This window comes from Bubalus kerabau, chromosome 3 (assembly GCF_029407905.1).
Source record: "Bubalus kerabau isolate K-KA32 ecotype Philippines breed swamp buffalo chromosome 3, PCC_UOA_SB_1v2, whole genome shotgun sequence".
NCBI classification, from domain to species: Eukaryota; Metazoa; Chordata; class Mammalia; order Artiodactyla; family Bovidae; genus Bubalus; species Bubalus kerabau.
Window position 1 is genome coordinate 134,325,697 of NC_073626.1, and position 18,128 is coordinate 134,343,824.

Here is an 18,128-nt window from a genome sequence, read left to right on the forward strand (position 1 = left end):
AATGAATTATTTCAATGATAAAGACAAGAAGATATAACTGGAAACAAAAACTCTTATGTTGTAATAATAGCCATCCCTTTGGATTGGTACTTTTCATGTCATCGCCTCAGAGAATCTTCACTCCTTTCCAGAATTTTTTTTTTTTTTTCTTTTGCATCCAGGTGGAGAATACTGTTATCAGGTTAATGAACCAAATAGCTATACTCTCTGAGGTTCAGTAGTTCCCATCCTAGATTACAGTTTAGAATATTCTGAAACAGTTAAAAAAAAAAAGTATCAGTTCTCAGGCCCTATTCTCAGTTTAATCCAAATTTTCACAAGTGAGGGCCTAGACACTGGTTTTTTTTTTTTTTTTTTTTTTTGGTTGTTGTTTGTTTTCTTTTTAATGCTTCCAAGTGATTCTAGGTTTGAAGAGCAGGATTGAGAACCACTGTGTATATAAATGGAGATGGGGTATAGGAAGTGGGAGAGAAAGATAAACACACTTTCTTACTCAATTATGCCTATACACAAAAACAGAAGTTTTTAAGTGCTTAAGCTGATGCTGAGTGGGGCCCTGTGGGGCTCTTAGGCATCCAGGCCTTTTTGTCCCTCATTTTTTGTGGGCAAGACTCCAACCTCTATGACCTTCCCTGAGTTTGAAAGAGCAGATTCAAACAGTTGCTAATCAATGGAAGAGCAGCCATGAAACCAACTGCAGCAAGATTAAAGGGACCAGAGAAGCTTATCAAGATTAGGAGACTACCGCCTGAGACCCTGCACATACCCTCATCTTCCCAGGAACACCATCCTTTTGAAACTTTGCTGAATAAAGATGAAAGAATGTTACTGCCTTGATCCTTATTGCATACCCCTGAACAAATAAACTCTATTCCCCAGTTCTTGAGGTGCTAGCCTACTATGTTCCCCCTTTGTCAGGCAAAGAAATTAAGCCACTCTTTCCTTCTCCTCCATAACTCTGTTTCCATATTTCTGTTCATTACCAGGGCACAGAGAGCCAAGATTTTGACAATTAAGCCAAGGTGGTACTGGTGGTTGTTGTCCAGTCACTCAGTCATGTCTGACTCTTTGCGACCTCATGGACTGCAGCACACCAGGCTTCCCTGTCCTTCTCCATCTCCTGGGGCTTGCTCAAACTCATGTCCATTGAGTGGGTGATGCCATCCAACCATCTTGTCCTCTGTTGTCCCCTTCTACCGTACAATGGCACTCATCTCACACACTAGCAAAGTAATTCTCAAAAATCTCCAAGCCAGGCTTCAACAGTACATGAACCAAGAACTTCCAGATGTTCAAGATGGATTTAGAAAAGGCAGAGGAACCCGAGATCAAATTGCCAACATCTGCTGGATTATCAACAAAGCAAGAAAGTCCCAGAAAAACATCTTCTTTTGCTTTATTGACTATGCCAAAGCTTTTGTCTGTGTCTATCACAAAAAATTGTGGAAAATTCTTAATGAGATGGGAATACCAGACCATCTTACCTGCCTCCTGAGAAATCTGTATGCAGGTCAAGAAGCAACATTTAGAACTGGATATGGAACAACAGACTGGTTCCAAATCGGGAAAAGAGTACATCAACGCTGCATATTGTCACCCTGCTTATTTAACTTACATGCAGAGCACATTATGAAATGCCAGGATGGATGAAACACAAGCTGGAATCAAGATTGCCAGGAGAAATATCAATAACCTCAGATATGCAGATGACACCTCCCCTATGGCAGAAAGTGAAGAAGAACTAACGAGCCTCTTGATGAAAGTGAAAGAGGAGAGTGAAAAGATTGACTTAAAGCTCAACATTCAGAAAACTAAGATCATGGGATCTGGCCCATCACTTCATGGCAAATAGATGGGGAAACAATGGTAACAGTGAGAGACTTTATTTATTTATTTATTGGCTCCAAAATCACTGCAGATGGTGACTGCAGCCATGAAGTTAAAAGATGCTTACTCCTTGGAAGAAAAACTATGACCATCCTAGACAGCATATTAAAAAGCAGAAACATTACTTTACCAACAAAGATCTACCTAGTCAAAGCTATGGTTTTCCAGTAGTCATGTATGCATGTGATAGTTGGACTACAAAAAAAGCTGAGCTCCGAAGAATTGATGCTTTTGAGCTGTGGTGTTGGAGAAGACTCTTGAGAGTCCCTGGACTTCAAGATCAAATCAGTCAATCCTAAGGAAATCAGTCCTGACTATTCATTGGAAGGACTGATGCTGAAGCTGAAACTCATGCTTTGGCCACCTGAGGCGAAGAACTGACTCATTGGAAAAGACCCTGATGCTGGGAAAGATTGAAGGCAGGAGGAGAAGGGGACAACAGAGGATGAGATGTTTGGATGGCATCACGGACACTATTGAGTTTGAGTAGGCTCCAGGAGCTGGTGATAGACAGGGAAGCCTGGCGTGCTGCAGTCCATGGGGTCTCGAAGAGTCGAACACGACTGAATGACTGAACTGAACTGACACCAGTTTGGTTAGCCTTTAGGAGGGCAGGCTTATGTACTTGCTCAGTATTCAAGTACTTGCTCAGAGTTATTTAGGCAGGGAATTTTAAGGTCTTCCACTCCCAGAGCATGGTCAGTGTGGGGATGGGTACAGGCTCCTGGTAGGCCTGTACTTTGACCTAAGAGGAAAGATGCAGCTCAAGAGCAGCCCAAGTGGGCCCGTGTTGAGTGTGGCATCTTTAAAGTTGACCTGGGCTTATGAGTGATTCTGCTTTTACCTGACTTCTTATCTTGATAATTTGGCATTAATGAGCATCTCCATTAAGTTCAAGGCACAGGAGGTACTATTATAATATGGTCTCATATGGTTTATCTATTGGTCTCCTTGGACATTGCACATCTCTTGGACCATGCCTCCTGCAGGGTGTCCATGTCCCATCTTTTACCATGAATACAGTAGAGAAAATGAGGGGCAATTGCATTTCCTGTCTTGGACACTACTGACAAGGGTGTGCACGTGTTAGGCTGGGAACAGAACAGGCTGAGTGAGAGTTAAACTGGCATATAGTGCATACGTGTAAACAGGAGTTAGGCTTTATACTCAAGATATGATTCCTAATTTGGGGAATCTTTTGCATCCATTTCAGATTATGCTTTAATAAGCACAAATAAATTCATCTGTATAAAAATCTAATTGTATTTTACTCTTTCCTTGCTGATGAATAAAGAGAGCTCAGAGGCAGTTAGCAATAGTTTACTTCTGAGCCCAATAATAAGTATGTAGATGCATGCTAAAATAGAAATCCAATTTGAAATAATTTGAGTGAAATTACATAGAGAAGGTTAGCTTAAAGAGAGACTTTCTACCTGTCTCTTTTTATTTGGTACTGTGTAGAGAGTGTAGAATCACAGTCAAAAGTTGAAACTCATATTATACTGAGCGCACACAGGCACTCTCCAAATATCTTGGGCTTTTTTGAGACTACTGGGACAGCTGTTAGGATTCTGTTGTTCTTGTCTAGGAAGAAGGATACCTGGTAGTAAACCCCTGTAGGTAAACCTGAAATAGGGAAAGATAACAGGAAAAATACTAGTAAGTGCTCCATGAAGAAGTGTACTTTAAGAATAAGGACAGATAGTTGGCAGTGAAAATCCTTGAAAAATATGTTATGGGCTTTTGAGAGAAAAAGTGTGAAAGGAAGCAGATTTTCTGAAACCAAATCTTAGTGTAGATTGGATAGATCTCTTGGACTGTGTGCCTTGATTGCTTAACTTGGGTAATTACATAGAAAACTTTCAGGGTATTTGTTGTTGAATAATTTAGTTTATCCTGCTGATTGAAAGATATCTAAACCAACACCTAATTAGCTTTAAATTGTTTCCATATTAAGACCAATGAGAACAATTTTTAAGTTTATTGTGGTTTCCTTTAAATATATTTCAGCTGTTTCTTTAAAATGGTTTATTTGGCAATTAAAGTGATTTGATTAAAATGAGTAACATTCAAATAATCAAGATAGTAAAAAAAAAAAAAAGCAGAAAACTTCAAGGGATTCATAAAAAGCCTATTTAGGCAGTCCAATCCTTGGAAATCATTAGCTAATGTTTTGATGACCAAACAATAAATATATAAGTGGATTAATAAACAAATGCAAACTCATCTAAATTTAATTTACTTTAGATAAAATCTACATATATGTTTGATGATTCAATTTTAAAGATGTAAATATTTTAGGGAGAAAGTAGGAGTTTGAGAATAAACACAGTAAATTAATTATAGGTTTCTAAGAAGTTATCTCCAGGTACCCTTTATTTTTTTATTCTTGGCTTTTAGTGAAGCTTGTTGCATATAAAATAGTATTGTAAATATCTCTCTTCCTTTTTCTTTATACATTTTTCCCCCCTCTGAGCAGGCAAAATCACTTTAGAAGGAGCACTTCTATGTGTCTGAATCCTCTTCACAGGGGTTATGGATGAAAGAGTTTTGGAGGTAACCATGGATGGGTCAAAATAAACTGGAAAATTCTGAAAGAGATGGGAATACCAGACCACCTGACCTGCCTCTTGAGAAACCTATATGCAGGTCAGGAAGCAACAGTTAGAACTGGACATGGAACAACAGACTGGTTCCAAATAGGAAAATGAATACGTCAAGGCTGTATATTGTCACCCTGCTTATTTAACTTCTATGCAGAGTACATCATGAGAAACGCTGGGCTGGAAGAAGCACAGGCTGGAATCCAGATAGCCGGGAGAAATATCAATAACCTCAGATATGCAGATGACACCACCCTTATGGCAGAAAGTGAAGAGGAACTAAAAAGCCTCTTGAGGAAAGTGTAAGAGGAAAGTGAAAAAATTGGCCTAAAGCTCAACATTCAGAAAACTAAGATCATGGCATCCAGTCCCATCACTTCATGGGAAATAGATGGGGAAACAGTGGAAACAGTGTCAGACTTTATTTTGGGGGGTTCCAAAATCACTGCAGATGGTGATTGCAGCCATGAAATTAAAAGACGCTTACTCCTTGGAAGGAAAGTTATGACCAACCTAGATAGCATATTGAAAAGCAGAGACATTACTTTGCCAACAAAGGTTCGTCTAGTCAAGGCTATGGTTTTTCTAGTAGTCATGTATGTTTGTGAGAGTTGGACTGTGAAGAAAGCTGAGTGCCAAAGAATTGATGCTTTTGAAGTGTGGTGTTGGAGAAGACTCTTGAGAGTCCCTTGACTGCAAGGAGATCCAACCAGTCCATTGTGAAGGAGATCAGCCCTGGGATTTCTTTGGAAGGAATGATGCTAAAGCTGAAACTCCAGTACTTTGGCCACCTCATGTGAAGAGTTGACTCATTGGAAAAGACTCTGATGCTGGGAGGGATTGAGGGCAGGAGGAGAAGGGGACGACAGAGAATGAGATGGCTGGATGGCATCACCGACTCGATGGATGTGAGTTTGACTGAACTCCGGGAGTTGGTGATGGACAGGGAGGCCTGGCGTCCTATGACTCACGGGGTCACAAAGAGTCGGACACGATTGAGCGACTGAACTGAACTGAGCTGAATGGATGGGTTGTGAAAAAGGTACTGTTATCCAACTTTTCTGTTTACATTTAAATTTATATGTACATAGTGCTGAGTACGATTTATTTTTTTTTAATTTAAATTTATTTTAATTGGAGGCTAATTACTTTACAATATTGTATTGGTTTTGCCATACATCAACATGAATCTGCTACGGGTATATGCGTGCTCCCCATCCTGAACCCCCCTCCCACCTCCCTCCCGGTACCATCCCTCTGGGTCATCCCAGTGCACCAGCCCCAAGCATCCTGTATCCTGCATCAAACCTGGACTGGCGATTCATTTCTTGTATGATATTATACATGTTTCAATGCCATTCTCCCAAATCATGCCCCACCTCCCTCTCCCACAGAGTCCAAAAGACTGTTCTATACATCTGTGTCTCTTTTGCTGTCTCGCATACAGGGCTATCATTACCATCTTTCTAAATTCCATATATATGCGTTAGTATACTGTATTGGTGTTTTTCTTTCTGGCTTACTTCACTCTGTATAATAGGCTCCAGTTTCATCCACCTCATTAGAACGGATGCAAATGTATTCTTTTTAATGGCTGAGTAATACTCCATTGTGTATATGTACCACAGCTTTCTTATCCATTCATCTGCTGATGGACATCGAGGTTGCTTCCATGTCCTGGCTATTATAAACAGTGCTGCGATGTACACATGTCTCTTTCCATTCTGGTTTCCTCGGTGTGTATGCCCAACAGTGGGATTGTTGGGTCATAAGGCAGTTCTATTTCCAGTTTTTTAAGGAATCTCCACACTGTTCTCCATAGTGGCTGTACTAGTTTGCATTCCCACCAACGGTGTAAGAAGGTTCCCTTTTCTCCACTCCCTCTCCAGCTTTTATTGCTTGTAGACTTTTGAATCGCAGCCATTCTGACTGGCATGAAATGGTACCTCATTGTGGTTGTGATTTGCATTTCTCTGATAATGAGTGATGTTGAGCTTCTTTTCATGTGTTTGTTAGCCATCTGTATGTCTTCTTTGGAGAAATGTCAATTTAGTTCTTTGGCCCATTTTTTGATTGGGCCATTTATTTTTCTGGAATTGAGCTGTAGGAGTTGCTTGTATATTTTTGAGATTAGTTGTTTGTCAGTTGCTTCATTTGCTATTATTTTCTCCCATTCTGAAGGCTGTCTTTTCACCTTGCTTATAGTTTCCTTTGTTGTGCAGAAGCTTTTAAGTTTAATTAGGTCCCATTTGTTTATTTTTGCTTTTATTTCTAATATTCTGGGAGGTGGGTCATAGAGGATCCTGCTGTGATTTATGTCGAAGAGGGTTTTGCCTATGTTCTCTTCTAGGAGTTTTATAGTTTCTGGTCTTACATTTAGATCTTTAATACATTTTGAGTTTATTTTGGTGAATGGTGTTAGAAAGCGTTCTAGTTTCATTCTTTTACAAGTGGTTGACCAGTTTTCCCAGCACCACTTGTTAAAGAGATTGTCTTTTCTCCATTGTATATTCTTGCCTCCTTTGTCAAAGATAAGGTGTCCATATGCGTGTGGATTTATCTCTGGGCTTTCTATTTTGTTCCATTGATCTATATTTCTGTCTTTGTGCCAGTACCATACTGTCTTGATGACTGTGGCTTTGTAGTAGAGCCTGAAGCCAGGCACGTTGATTCCTCCAGTTCCATTTTTCTTTCTCAAGATTGCTTTGGCTATTCGAGGTTTTTTGTATTTCCATACAAATTGTGAAATTATTTGTTCTAGCTCTGTGAAAAATACCATTGGTAGCTTGAAAGGGATTGCATTGAATCTATAGATTGCTTTGGGTAGTATCCTTATTTTCACTATATTGAGTCTTCCGATCCATGAACATGGTATATTTCTCCATCTATTAGTGTCCTCTTTGATTTCTTTCATCAGTGTTTTATAGTTTTCTATGTATAGGTCTTTAGTTTCTTTAGGTAGATACATTCCTAAGTATTTTATTCTTTTTGTTGCAATGATGAATGGAATTGTTTCCTTAATTTCTCTTTCTATTTTCTCATTATTAGTGTATAGGAATGCAAGGGATTTTTGTGTGTTGATTTTATATCCTGCAACTTTACTATATTCATTGATTAGCTGTAGTAATTTTCTGGTGGAATCTTTAGGGTTTTCTATGTAGAGGATCATGTCATCTGTAAACAGTGAGGGTTTTACTTCTTTTCTAATTTGGATACCTTTTATTCTTTTTCTGCTCTGATTGCCATGGCCAAAACTTCCAAAACTATGTTGAATAGTAGTGGTGAAAGTGGGCATCCTTGTCTTGTTCCTGACATTAGGGGAAATGCTTTCAATTTTTCACCATTGAGGATAATGTTTGCTGTGGGTTTGTCATATATAGCTTTTATTATGTTGAGGTATGTTCTTTCTATTCCTGCTTTCTGGAGAGTTTTTATCATAAATGGGTGTTGAATTTTGTCAAAGGCTTTCTCTGCATCTATTGAGATAATCATATAATAAATAAATCATATTTATTTATTTTCAGTAAATAATTTATTGAAAAATAAATCAAATTTATTTTTCAATTTGTTAATGTGGTGTATTATATTGATTGATTTGTGGATATTGAAGAATCCTTGCATCCCTGGGATAAAGCCCACTTGGTCATGGTGTATGATCTTTTTAATGTGTTGTTGGATTTTGATTGCTAGAATTTTGTTAAGGATTTTTGCATCTATGTTCATCAGTGATATTGGCCTGTAGTTTTCTTTTTTTGTGGCATCTTTGTCAGGTTTTGGTATTAGGGTGATGGTGGCCTCATAGAATGAATTTGGAAGTTTACCCTCTTCTGCAATTTTCTGGAAGAATTTGAGTAGGATAGATGTTAGCTCTTCTCTAAATTTTTGGTAGAATTCAGCTGTGAAGCCATCTGGACCTGGGCTTTTGTTTGTTGGAAGATTTCTGATTACAGTTTCAATTTCCGTGCTTGTGATGGGTCTGTTAAGATTTTCTATTTCTTCCTGGTTCAGTTTTGGAAAGTTATACTTTTCTAAGAATTTGTCCATTTCTTCCACATTGTCTATTTTATTGGCATATAATTGCTGATAGTAGTCTCTTAAGATCCTTTGTATTTCTATGTTGTCTGTTGTGATCTCTCCATTTTCATTTCTAATTTTATTGATTTGATTTTTCTCCCTTTGTTTCTTGATGAGTTTGGCTAAGGGTTTGTCAATTTTATTTATCCTTTCAAAGAACCAGCTTTTGGCTTTGTTGATTTTTGCTATGGTCTCCTTTGTTTCTTTTGCATTTATTTCTGCCCTAATTTTTAAGACTTCTTTCCTTCTACTAACCCTGGGGTTCTTCATTTCTTCCTTTTCTAGTTGCTTTAGGTGTAGAGTTAGGTTATTTATTTGACTTTTTTCTTGTTTCTGGAGGTATGCCTGTATTGCTATGAACTTTCCCCTTAGCATTGCTTTTATAGTATCCCACAGGTTTTGGGTTGTTGTGTTTTCATTTTCATTCGTTTCTATGCACATTTTGATTTCTTTTTTGATTTCTTCTGTGATTTGTTGGTTATTCAGCAGCGTGTTGTTCAGCCTCCATATGTTAGAGTTTTTAATAGTTTTTCTCCTGTAATTGAGATCTAATCTTACTGCATTGTAGTCAGAAAAGATGCTTGGAATGATTTCAATTTTTTGAATTTATCAAGGCTAGATTTATGGCCCAGGATGTGATCTATCCTGGAGAAGTTTCCATGTGCACTTGAGAAAAAGGTGAAATTCATTGTTTTGAGGTGAAATGTCCTATAGATATCAATTAGGTCTAACTGGTCTATTGTATCATTTAAAGTTTGTGTTTCCTTATTAATTATCTGTTTAGTTGATCTATCCATAGGTGTGAGTCGGGTATTAAAGTCTCCCTCTATTATTGTGTTATTGTTAATCTCCCCTTTCATACTTGTTAGCATTTGTCTTACAAATTGCAGTGCTCCTATGTTGGGTGCATATATATTTATAATTGTTATCTCTTCTTGGATTGATCCTTTGATCATTATGTAGTGTCCTTCTTTGTCTCTTTTCACATCCTTTGTTTTAAAGTCTATTTTATCTGATATGAGTATTGCTACTCCTGCTTTCTTTTGGTATCTATTTGTGTGGAATATCTTTTTCCAGCCCTTCACTTTCAGTCTGTATGTGTCCCCTGTTTTGAGGTGGTCTCTTGTAGACAACATATATAGGGGTCTTGTTTTTGTATCCATTCAGCCAGTCTTTATCTTTTGGTTGGGGCATTCAACCCATTTACGTTTAAGGTAATTATTGATAAAAAGGAGATCAGCCCTGGGATTTCTTTGGAAGGAATGATGCTAAAGCTGAAACTCCAGTACTTTGGCCACCTCATGCGAAGAGTTGACTCATTGGAAAAGACTCTGATCCTGGGAGGGATTGGGGGCAGGAGGAGAAGGGGACAACAGAGGATGAGATGGCTGGATGGCATCACTGACTCGATGGACGTGAGTATCAGTGAACTCCGGGAGTTGGTGATGGACAGGGAGGCCTGGCGTGCTGCGATTCATGGGATTGCAAAGAGTCGGACACAACTGAGCGACTGATCTGATCTGATGATCCCATTTCCATTTACTTTATTGTTTTGGGTTCGAGTTTATACACCTTTTTTTGTGTGTTTCCTGTCTAGAGAAGAGCCTTTAGCATTTGTTGGAGAGCTGGTTTGGTTGTGCTGAATTCTCTCAGCTTTTGCTTGTCTGTAAGTCAAGTGGGCCTTAGAAAACATCACTATGATCAAAGCTAGTGGAGGTGATGGAATTCCAGTTGAGCTATTTCAAATCCTGAAAGATGATGATGTGAAAGTGCTGCACTCAATATGCCAGCAAATTTGGAAAACTCAGCAGTGGCCACAGGACTGGAAAAGGTCAGTTTTGATTCCAATCCCAAAGAAAGGCAATGCCAAAGAATGCTCAAACTACCGCACAATTGCACTCATCTCACACGCTAGTAAAGTAATGCTCAAAATTCTCTAAGCCAGGCTTCAGCAATATGTGAACCATGAAATTCCAGATGTTCAAGCTGGTTTTAGAAAAGGAAGAGGAACCAGAGATCAAATTGCCAACATCCGCTGGATCATGGAAAAAGGAAGAGAGTTTCAGAAAAACATCTATTTCTGCTTTATTGACTATGCCAAAGCCTTTGACTGTGTGGATCACGATAAACTGTGGAAAATTCTGAAAGAGATGGGAATACCAGACCACCTGATCTGCCTCTTGAGAAATTTGTATGCAGGTCAGGAAGCAACAGTTAGAACTGGACATGGAACAACAGACTGGTTCCAAATAGGAAAAGGAGTTTGTCAAGGGTGTATATTGTCACCCTGCTTATTTAACTTATATGCAGAGTACATCATGAGAAACGCTGGACTGGAAGAAACATAAGCTGGAATCAAGATTGCCAGGAGAAATATCAATAACATCAGATATGCAGATGACACCACCCTTATGGCAGAAAGTGAAGAGGAACTAAAAAGCCTGTTGAGGAAAGTGAAAGTGGAGAGTGAAAAAGTTGGCTTAAAGCTCAACATTCAGAAAACAAAGATCATGGCATCTGGTCCCACCACCTCATGGGAAATAGATGGGGAAACAGTGGAAACAGTGTCAGACTTTATTTTTCTGGGCTCCAAAATCACTGCAGATGGTGACTGCAGCCATGAAATTAAAAGACGCTTACTCCTTGGAAGGAAAGTTATGACCAACCTAGATAGCATATTGAAAAGCAGAGACATTACTTTGCCAACAAAGGTTCGTCTAGTCAAGGCTATGGTTTTTCCAGTGGTCATGTATGGATGTGAGAGTTGGATTGTGAAGATGGCTGAGCGCTGAAGAATTGATGCTTTTGAAGTGTGGTGTTGGAGAAGACTCTTGAGAGTCCCTTGGACTGCAAGGAGATCCAACCAGTCCTTTGTGAAGGAGATCAGGCCTGGGATTTCTTTGGAAGGACTGATGCTAAAGCTGAATTCCAGTACTTTGGCCACCTCATGCGAAGAGTTGACTCATTGGAAAAGACTCTGATGGTGGGAGCCGGAGGAGAAGGGGACGCCAGAGGATGAGATGGCTGGATGGCATCAGTGACTCGATGGATGTGAATCTGAGTGAACTCCGGGAGTTGGTGATGGACAGGGAGGCCTGGCGTGCTGCAATTCATGGAGTCACAAAGAGTCGGACAAGACTGAGCGACTGATCTGATCTGAAAGCTTTTGATTTCTGCTTCATATTTGAATGAGGTCCTTGCTGGTTATAGTAATCTGGGCTGTACATTATTTTCTTTCATCACTTTAAGTATGTCTTGCCATTCCCTCCGGGCCTGAAGAGTTTCTGTTGAAAGATGAGCTGTTATCCTTGTGAGAATCCCCTTGTGCTTTATTTGTTGTTTTTCCCTTGCTGCTTTTAATATTTGTTCTTTGTTTTTGATTAATATGTGTCTTGGGGGTGTTTCACCTTGGGTTTATCCTGTTTGGAACTCTCTGGGTTTCTTGGACTTGGGTGATTATTTCCTTCCCCATTTTAGGAAAGTTTTCAACTATTATCTCCTCAAGTATTTTCTCATGGTCTTTCTTTTTGTCTTCTTCTTCTGGGACTCCTATGATTCGAATGTTGTGGCGTTTAATATTGTCCTGGAGGTCTCTGAGATTGTCCTCATTTATTTTAATTCGTTTTTCTTTTTTCCTTTCTGATTCATTAATTTCTACCATTCTATCTTCTACTTCACTAATCCTATCTTCTGCCTCCCTTATTCTACTATTTGTTGCCCCCAGAGTGTTTTTGATCTCATTTATTGCATTATTCATTATATATTGACTCTTTTTTATTTCTTCTAGGTCCTTGTTAAACCTTTCTTGCATCTTATCAATCCTTGTCTCTAGGCTATTTATCTGTGTTTCCATTTTGATTTCAAGGTTTTGGATCATTTTCACTATCATTATTCGGAATTCTTTATCAGGTAGATTCCCTATCTCTTCCTCTTTTGTTTGGTTTGGTGGACATTTATCCTGTTCCTTTACCTGCTGGGTATTCCTCTGTCTCTTCATCTTGTTTGTATTGCTGTGTTTGGGGTGGCCTTTCTGTATTCTGGCAGTTTGTGGAGTTTTCTTTATTGTGAAGTTTCCTCACTGTGGGTGAGGTTGTACAAGAGGCTTGTCAAGGTTTCTTGGTTAGGGAAGCTTGTGTCAGTGTTCAGGTGGGTGGAGCTGGATTTCTTCTTTCTGGAGTGCAATGAAGTGTCCAGTAATGAGTTATGAGATGTCAATGGTTTTGGAGTAACTTTGGGCAGCCTGTATTGTGAAGCTCAAGGCTGTGTTCCTGTGTTACTGGAGAATTTGTGTGGTATGTCTTGCTCTGGAACTTGTGGACCCCTGGTTGGTGCTTGGTTTCAGTGTAGGCATTTGATGAGCTCCTGTTGATTAATGTTCCCTGGAGTCAGGAGTTCTCTGATGTTTTCAGGATTTGGACTTAAGCCTCCTGCTTCTGGTTTTCAGTCTTATTTTTACAGTAGTCTGAAGACTTCTCCTTCTATACAGCACCATTGATAAAACATCTAGGTTAAAGATGAAGTTTCTCCACAGTGAGGGACACCCAGAGAGGTTCACAGAGTTACATGGAGAAGAGAAGAGGGACGAGGGAGTTAGAGGTGACCCGAATGAGATGAGGTGGAATCAAAAGAGGAGAGAGCAAGCTAGACAGTCATCACTTCCTTATGTGCGCTCCACAGTCTGGACCGCTCAGAGATGTTTACAGAGTTATACAGAGAAGAGAAGAGGGAGGAAGGAGACAGAGGTGGCCAGGAGGATAAAAGGGGGAAATCAAAAGGAGAGAGACAGATCCAGCCAGTAATCAGTTCCCTAAGTGTTCTCCACCGTCTGGAACACACAGAGATTCACAGAGTTGGGTAGAGAAGAGAAGGGGGAGGAGGAGACAGAGGTGACCTGGTGGAGAAAAAGGAGAGTCCAAATGGGGAGAGAGCAGTCAAGCCAGTAATCTCGCTCCCAAGTAAAAATGGGTACTGAAGAGTGGGTTCTTAAAGGTACAAAATTGATAACAATTACCAAAAAGTGAAGATTAAAAATCCAGAGTAGAGGTTGGATTTTCAAAAATACAGTATTGAAGAAAAGAAGAAGAAGAAGAAAAAAAAAGTCACAAAAATTATTAAAAAAATATATAATATGAGGTTTGCTTTAAAAAATAGGGTCTTTTTTTTTTGCAAAGTAATAGTAGGTTATACAAATGAAAATTAAAGGAGCAATAGAGGACTTAAAATCTTTTAAAAATTAAAAAAAAAAGAATGATCATAAAAATAGTAAAAATATATCTAGGACTTTCTCTGGTGTTGTTGTGGGCAGTGTGGGGTCAGTTCATTTTCGGATAGTTCCTTGTTCTGACTTATATTTCTCAAGATCTGTAGGCCCCTTCCTATGTAGTCGGTACTAACCACAGGGTTTTAACCTATTGCACCTGTCACTTCCAAGGCGGTTCCCTCTGTTTTAGCTTCTTCTGTTTGCTGGTCTCTTCAGTGTCTGATTTCCACCCTGATACAAGGGGGGCGGTGGTGGACACTTTTTTTAGGCTCACTTGTTCAGTTGTGCTGTGGGGAGGGAGGGACGCTGCAAACAAATAACACTGGCGGGTGCTCGCAGTGTCTCAGCCACACTGGGCCTGCCCCTGCTCACAGCGCGTGCGCCTTCCCTGCCCACACTGCTCAGGCTCTAGGCTGCTCCTCCAGGAACCGTAGGAGGCCTGCCCTGGGCTGCATGCACCTCCGAGGTCTAAGCCGCTCAGGTTCAGGCACTTGGGTAGTCCTCAGAGGCGCAGACTCGATTGCGCCTGCATTTTGTGCCCTTCCCAGGTCCAAGCAGCTCAGGTGATGAGGTGTTTGGTGAGCACAGTTGCTGTGGCTTATCGCCTCCCCCGTCCCTGCCACTGGGTTTTCTGGGTGTACAACCAGTGCACCTTCTCAGGCAGATGTTGACTGTCAAGAACCCTAAGAAGTCTTAGTTAGCAAAGAAGCCTGCTTGCAGTTTGGTAGATAATGTCTCTCTGGGGCTGCGATTGCCCTCTTCTGGCTCTGGCTGCGTCACAGGAGGGGGATGGTCGGCAGCGGCTGGTTCTATTCAGTCCTTTGTTCTGTGTGCAGGCCTGGCGGTTTCTTAGGTTAGGGCTTTTCACATGGTAGCTATCCCGCAGTCTGGTTTGCTAGCCCAAGTTAACTCCCTCAGATTGCCCTCGGGGCATTCAGGCCCGGTCCTTACCCTAAGCAATGCAGCCCGTGCCTCCCTGCCCAGCCCCCACTTGCTAGTGGTGGGTGCAAGCGTCTGCGCTGCTTCTCCGCTGGGGGAGTTACCGTTGGGCTCGTAATCTGTGGGTTTTAATTATTTATTTATTTTTCCTCCCTGTTATGTTGCCCTCTGTGCTTGCAAGGCTCGCCACAGACTTGGCAGTGAGAGTGTTTCCTGGTGTTTGGAAACTTCTCTCTTTTTAAGACTCCCTTCCCGGGATGGAGCTCTGTCCCTACCTCTTTTGTCTCTTTTTTTTGTCTTTTATATTTTTTCCTACCTCCTTTCGAAGACAATGGGCTGCTTTTCTGGGTGCCTGATGTCCTCTGCTGGCATTCAGAAGTTGTTTTGTGGAATTTACTCAGCGTTTAAATGTTCTTTTGATGAATTTGTGGGGGAGAAAGTGGTCTCCCCGTCCTATTCCTCCACTATCTTAGGACCGCCCCCTGAGTACGATTTAAAATTACAGTAGAGGCACACAATCATAAGACTGTAAACATGGATTATGAAGCATAGAATCTGGGCATTCTTTTTCCAGTTTGGTGAATTGGGGTGTATGGCTGGATCTATATTGGGTTAATGAAATAAGCATGGTGAAGCTTTTCTGGGGACAGGTTAATTGTTTTCTGTTTGTTTGATTTGCAATGTCTGTACTTACATAAGATTGTATGGTACCTGGAGGAAAATATGTGTACTTAGTGAAAGGATATGCTTGGCCTCAGAGTGGGGAGTTTGTCTTCACAGTTTCTCTCTTGGTAACACAGATCAGTGGTGACACACTTATAAATTTAATTGACTTAAGAAGTTGCTTGATGTTGAATGATATCAACAATTCTTACCATTACCAGATCCATTACCAGGAAGGATCTATAAGGATCTGGTAATGTTACCAGTAAGATCTGGTAATGATGATGCAGTAGTTCCCAAACTCACCTAATAAGGTGCTAGAATAGTTAAGGAAAGTGAATACCACCTCCTGCCCTCAAACTCTGTTCCCAGTATCATGCACTAGGTCTATCTACAAGGAAAGGCCAAATGAGCTTACAGGATTTCATATTTACCATTAAAATTCACTCAAAATTTGTGTTCCATTTCATAATATAGGTATGGTTCTTTTGATGTTAATAATGTGTTTTATTTTGACATCTAGTAATATTGCAGAAATACACCATGTTTACCCCAGGGCTCCTCATATCTCCAGAATCCCCTTTAATTCCCCTGAGGATACTCATATCACAATTGGAGAATCATTGTCCTGAAGGGTAGTTCCATTAAGCTGTGATGATTTTGTGAAATGCCCTTCTTAACCCCAGGGATGGTTCTGTCCTGGGAAATAATTTTCTAGAGGTACTTGGTGATGTTGGAGACACAAGGAGAATTTATCTCTAGGATCATCTTTTTCAACACTTGTCACTGCAGTTCTGATTACATCATTTTTCTGCTCTAGTCTCAAAACTTTATGATTACTCAACTACAAGTTTATGACTGCTTCAGGGAGAGAGAACTCCAGAAATTGACTTTGCTTTACTGTCTTAATCATTTTTCCCCCCTTCAACAGCAATAACAAAAAATTATTGAGTTTCTTCTGTTTCTAGGGCACCCTCCTAGGGGAACAAAGAAGTGCAGTCATGATTCCTGTCCTTAACCTACATAATACAGTGGAGAAGACAGATCATATACATGGAAAGATAAATAGTTATAAAAGATAGAAATGCACAAACAACAATATTATTTAATTAACTGTTTAAGTCAATGAATGTATACTAAGTGCCTGGAAAAGGGAGCGACAGAGGTTGAGATGGTTGGATGGCATCACTGACTCAATGGACATGAGTTTGAGTGAACTCAGGGAGACAGTAAAGGAGAGGGAATCCTGGCGTGCTGCAGTTAATGAGATTGCAAAGAGTCAGATATGCCTTAGATAACAACTCTTGATCAGGCATTGGGCAAAGCTGTGAGGGAGATCTAAAGGAGAATACACTGTTCTTACATATGATCATAATCTAGTATGATGTAATTAACATGACAGTTGATATATGTGGAACTTGCTATGGAAGCACAAGAGGGTGACAATAATTCTTGGTGAGATCTTGTGAAGCAAAGTTTTCTCCATTTTACTGAGTGTGTTTTTTCTAGTTTGGTCATCACTTCTTTTATTTTCCAACTCCACAGTCCATCACGGAAATCATTCTCACCAATTTCTTGGGATTTTGTCTTCTCTTTGGATCAGTTCGCCTTTTCCCCCTCTTAGTTCTGAGGACTTTACTATGGAATGGGCATGGGAATCGTGCCAGTGCAGATACATGGACTTCAAACTTTGTTCTCCCATCTTCAGTACTGGCAGAAGTCCTTTTATGCAAACCATGTGAGTTCCTTCTTCTATTCTCAACACAGCTAATACAGACTTTTACTATTCTTCTCAACCCAGATTCAGCTCATCTGTCAGTAGGTAACTTTCTTTGCTTTACAAAGAGAACTTAGAAACCATTAGTATGCAACAGCATCAATTTCTGATCTTCTTTCTAAATACTAGGCATGCTCCCGCCTCTGGACCTTTGAACCACCCGATTTCTTTACCTGAATTACTCTTCTCCCAGATGTTGACACGGCAAACCCACTTTTATTTTTTGTGTCTTAGTTGTCACCTTCTCAAAAAGGCTTACCCTCTTTATCCTTGAATCCCATTCCACACCCTCCACAGACATACTGTACTTCCTTTGCATGTACTTGCTCAATAAATATTTTTTGAATGAATGTCGAATTCCTACACATTTTAATATCCTTCTCTCCTACCTAGTAAAAAAGAGGTCTCTCTTCTTGCTACGGATAGTTCGTCTTACCTCTGTTTGACTTTATATTTCCTCTAGATCTTTAGGAATCTAGATTCCCTAATTATATAATCTCTTCATGTCTCTAATTCTATTCCATCAGCACATACTTATTTTTAACTCTCATAAAATAAATCATTCTTTCCATTCCAGATCTTCCCTCTAGCCTCCCTGCAACTAAACTTCTTGAAAGAAAGCCTTCACTTGCTGTGTCTACTGCTTCATTTCCTATTTACACCTTAATTTGAGTTCCAGCTGTCTAAGAGAAGATATTATTTCCATAAAAATGATCGGTGGATACTATTAGATCAGGCCTTCCTCAAGGATCCTGTACCATACTTGCCTCCCCTTCATCACACTTTCTATCCCATGATAAAGGGCTTTGTTGTTATCTTGCCCAATGGACCTTTTATTGCACATATACATTTTTTTGGTCACTTACTCTACAAATATCATTGTCTGTACATGTTAACATGTACAGACAATATTCCAGGTTCTAAA

The 18,128-nt window shown here is 39.9% G+C and overlaps 1 long non-coding RNA gene across 1 annotated transcript in view; it reads left to right on the forward strand.

The window, feature by feature from the left end:
• The first annotated feature begins 5,500 nt into the window (after positions 1-5,500).
• The window catches only part of LOC129647789 (uncharacterized), a 73,235-nt gene continuing 60,607 nt past the window's right edge, over positions 5,501-18,128 (forward strand). The window contains exon 1 of the long non-coding RNA XR_008712507.1: positions 5,501-5,532. This is a non-coding gene — a long non-coding RNA (uncharacterized LOC129647789). The remainder of the gene's footprint in view (positions 5,533-18,128) is intronic.